Source organism: Mauremys mutica, chromosome 1 (genome assembly GCF_020497125.1).
Source record: "Mauremys mutica isolate MM-2020 ecotype Southern chromosome 1, ASM2049712v1, whole genome shotgun sequence".
Taxonomy (NCBI): Eukaryota; Metazoa; Chordata; order Testudines; family Geoemydidae; genus Mauremys; species Mauremys mutica.
This window is the reverse complement of record NC_059072.1, coordinates 43,863,809-43,868,491: the sequence shown is the minus strand read 5'-3', so window position 1 is coordinate 43,868,491 and position 4,683 is coordinate 43,863,809. Positions and strand designations below refer to the sequence as shown.

The 4,683-nt window shown below is 38.5% G+C and overlaps 1 protein-coding gene across 13 annotated transcripts in view; it reads right to left on the bottom strand.

Moving 5' to 3' along the window:
• CADPS2 (calcium dependent secretion activator 2) overlaps positions 1–4,683 on the bottom strand; it is a 548,645-nt gene that overhangs the window by 24,432 nt on the left and 519,530 nt on the right. The window lies entirely within an intron of this gene.

The window sequence follows — 4,683 nt, the reverse complement described above, 5'->3', positions numbered from 1 at the left end:
GTATCAATTTTTACAGTGAGGGTAATTAACCATTGGAACAATTTGCCAAGGTCGTGGTGGATTCTCCGTCACTGGCTATTTTCAAATCAATACTGGGTAGCACTTTGGAGGACAGGCTTAGATTTCAAAATGATCTTGATAAATTGGAGAATTTGTCTAAAATCTACAAGATGAAATTTAATAAAGAGAAGCACAAAGTACTACATTTAGAAAGTAAAAATCAAAAGCACAAATACCAAATGGGGAATAACTGGCTAGGCAGTAGTACTGCAGAAAAGGATCTGGGGGTTATAGTGGATCATAACTTGAATATGAGCCAAAATGTGATGTAGTGGCAAAAAAGGTGTATTAACAGGAGTGTTATATGTAAGACACGGGATTCTACTCAGTACTAGGGTGGCCTCAACTGGGGTAGAGTGTCCAATTTTGGGCACCATCGGGGCCGGCCTTTGAGAAAATGGTACCCTGGGCTAACTTGTATTTTGGTACCCCTGGCCGCTGCTACCTCTGTGGGCTTCTAACCCATTCCCCCTCACTTCTGCTGCCCCTCCCATCACCCTTGGCCCCTGCTGCCTCCCTGGGCTCCCCCATCCCCTCTCATCACCCCCGGGACCTGCTGCCTCTCTCCCTACCATTGCCCTGAGCTCCCTTCCACAGCCTCGTACCCCAGACCTGCACCATTTCTTGCCCCTTGATCATGTCACCCCCTGACCATGGTGCCCTGTGCACTCGCCCACGTCACCCACCTGTAAGGTTGGCCCCAGCATTACACTTTAAGAAAGATGTGGACAAATTGGAGAGAGTCCAGAGGAGAGCAACAAAAACGACAAAAGGTTTAGCAAACCTGACCTCTGAGGAAAGGTTAAAAAAAATTGGGCATGTTTAGTCTTAAGATAAGACGACTAAGGGCAGACCAGATAACACACTTCAAATAGTCTAATGGCTGTTACAAAGAGGGTGGTGATCAATTGTTCTCCGTGTCTACTGACGGTAGGGCAAGAAGTAATCAGCTTAATCTGCAGCGAGAGAGATTTAGATCAGATAATAGGAAAAACTTTCTAATTATATGAATAGTTAAACACTGGACTACACTTCCAAGGGATATTGTGGAATCCTTATCTTTGGAGGACAGATTAGACAAATACCTGACAGGAACGGTCCGGATATACTTGGTCCTGCCTCAGTGCAAGGGGTTGGATTAGATGACCTCCAAAGGTGCCTTCCAGCCCTAAATTTCTATGATTTATGCTTTAGGAACTATTTTGGGGAAGTTCTATGGCTTGTGCAAGACAGGTCAATCTGGATGATCACAGTGATCCCTTGTGGCCTTGGAATCTACGAATCATGTGCCAAAAGTTAAGCAAGTATGTAAGAGTTGGCAGCGTCAGGGCCAAAGTTCACATTTGCTAATAGTTACTACACTGTATCATCTAACATATCACAGTGAGATTAACTGTTGGCAAATACTGACTTTTTAATGGTGTTCACTTTATGTACATAGATATGCATATGGTAACACACATGCATTATTATTTCAATAATGAAAAAATTAAGGTGGTTATTGTTGGGTTGTGGGTTTTTTGTTTATGTTTTGTGTGTGTGTTTTCGCGCGCGCGCGCATTTTTTTTTTTAAGCGAAAGAGAGGCCCAAATTTTAACCTAAAATAATGGGTAGACCTACATGGCTTTACTGGCTTTCTTTTGTCTCTCTGTTACTTAAAAAGGAAACTGTTTACATAGACAAATTTACTACTAGTGTGACCTTGACAACATCAGAGCAAAATCGTATAGTTGCTTAAACTGGAAGCCTTTCAACAGGAAGCATCTCTATACAAATACAATCTATACAATAGCCCTCGTTGGAGAATGGGAATAGGAATATTTTTGAAAAAAACCTAAAGTCAGCTTTTCCGTTTTCAGATACACATCTCTGTGGTTATTGCACAAATGATAAAGAAATATATCAAACTGATGAGCTACCAAAAGAAGAGCTTGAGAAAGTTACATTTGCAGAAAAAGGAAGAATTTGGATCAGAAGCTCAATTCTTTGAAGTGTGAAAATTTAATGTAATCCAATTTTGGTTTTAATCTACACACACTAGCTTCTCACTGAATAAGTCTAATGCCAATTAAAAGTGCACATGAAACACAGAGAATTATTCACCTTATCTTAACAATTCAGATCAGAACATGTATCTAAGTTCAACCACACTGGATTCTGAGAAATGCTTTTTTAAGGGCTCACTCGTGCTCCCATTGATTTTAATGGTATAAAATCTGACACTAGGAGAAAGTTGATATTACTGGATACAGGGTGCATTTAAATTATTTGCCCGGTTAAAGTTTGTGCTTGGATAAATGGGAAACTCTCAATGTTTATTCCAGGCTTCCCAAGCCAATTGCCTAATAGAATGTTTTAATAAGGGAATTATGCTACTGTAATTCCATTTAAGTATTTAATTCTCCAGTTCACCAAGTACCACTTTGAGAGCCTTCACTGAAAGAAGGGAATGAAGATACTTAAAAGAAATCTTCACTAAATAAAACTTTTCAACAGCTAATTTTTAATCATTTTATAAACACAAGAGAATGTTTAATTATCATGATTTTACTAATTATGTACTGCACCCTGTTGCATCATAGCAATATAAATGGTAGAAAGAGTTTGGTTTGTACGGTATAGTCAGAAACCTAGATACACTTGGCCCGATTCACCACTGCATTATTCCAGTTTTATCCCAGTGTAACTTCATTGAAATAAATGATTTCAGTGGAATTACACCAGCATAAAACTGAAGTAATGCAGTAGTGAATGAGACCTATGACATATACACAAGAAATTTTGAAGGATAATTTTTCAGACTAAATAAAAAATAACCTTAAAATACCAAGGGGCTCTGTCCTGCTCAAATCTGCATCTGTATCTGCTGGAACAAAGACTAGCTACAAGCCTCCCTGGGTCATTAGCTACAGAGGTTTTACTCTATTCCAGAGAGGTATTTCCCTTTCAGAAACAAACATGCATTGGCATATTCTCCCTTCCCCCACCTGCCAGTTTCTCATCTGATGAAAATGAAAAAATATTTCAGTAGTAAAACAATCTGCAACTGTAGTCAGAAATAAATGGCTTGGGACAGCCAATAAAAAAGTTAATTAAACTCATTTTAATCCTTCCATAAAAATACAACTTAATAGATCTGTATATACAAAGGTTACGTAGTCTTTGCTAAATTACTGACACCAATAACCATAACCTAATCCTGCTCTCAGTTATACTGCTGTAAATCCAAAGTAATCTCATTGAAGGCAAGTTGCATTATATGGGTTATTCTAGATTTACATCAGTGTAACTGAGAGCTGGATTTGGCTCCTTGTTATACTAAGTGAATATACACATCCCATAATGTTCATGTTTGTAATAATGTCTTTCTGATTTGTTTCAATATGACACCACTTCATCTCTCATGCATATACAAAGAAAAGCAAAGATGTAAGTGGATGTTGTGAAAGAGAGTACCTTGAATACATTTTTTTCTGCCTGAAAACTATAGTGTTAGGGACAAAGGGTGTGATTCAAGTCCCGTTAAAGCTAATAGAAAGCCAATAGTTGACTCCAATGAGCGTTGGATTTGGCCCTAGACATCTAATAAGTTTAAGAAAATTACAACTTAAGCAAGAAAAAACCTCCCCTATGTCCCCCCCCAACACACACACACACACACACGAAAATGAAACATATGCTTGCAGATTCAGTGCAATACCAAACTGAAGCAGAAGTTGCTAACACAGTTTTAGTGCTTTGTGAAAGCGCCAGCTGGATGGATGATAATTTTTCTACCCCTGCAGGGCATCAAAGCTTTTATAAAATCTTTCTTTTCACACATATTAACACTTAGCTTATTAAAACAGATGATACTTTTATTGTAAAACTGCCTAGGAATGTCTGAAAATATAAAGTACAAGAGATAAGTCTCATTTTGACCACCCAATCTAACAAACAACAAACACTGACATGACATATCATGGCTGCGAGTCTATGTTACAGGACTTTCTACAACTGCCACAATTGAAGTGTCATAGTAGAGGCTGTGAATTGCTGTTATGAAAACATTTGCAGTAACTTGCATAATTAAATGAAACTGCCAGAAAAGCTCTGTAAAATGCTGAGTAGATGGTATACAATAAATATATTTCAAAGTGAATATCACATTTCAGAATCAGTATTGTAACGGACTGTATTAAGCTGTCTCAAAGACATAGGATTATTTCCTCTGTTCAGATTCCCATATAATCAGAAGTGATTGCTCTCTTGATCCAGATTTCAGATATGTAACAAAGGAATTTAGATTTTATTACTATTTTTATGGGCTTGGTACTTTCAACACATATAATACATGATCACCTCATACAGCTTCTAGTTCAGAGAGACAGACAATACAGATCAGATGCATCACACATCAAGTGATGGTCGAAGCCTGAAGCAGTGGAGATATCCAGACAGCATGTGACTGCAGGGCTTTGTGGATGAGACTTGTGTAAGGAGAGATTTGGAGGATGAGGCCATTAAGAAGCAAAGGGAGCGGTTATAGGCAGATTGGGGAGGGAGCAAGGAAAGTGTGCGTGGGAAAATTAGAGTGATGACATGGGCAAGAGTGGTGTGCAGGGTCTTGATGGTGAGGATGAG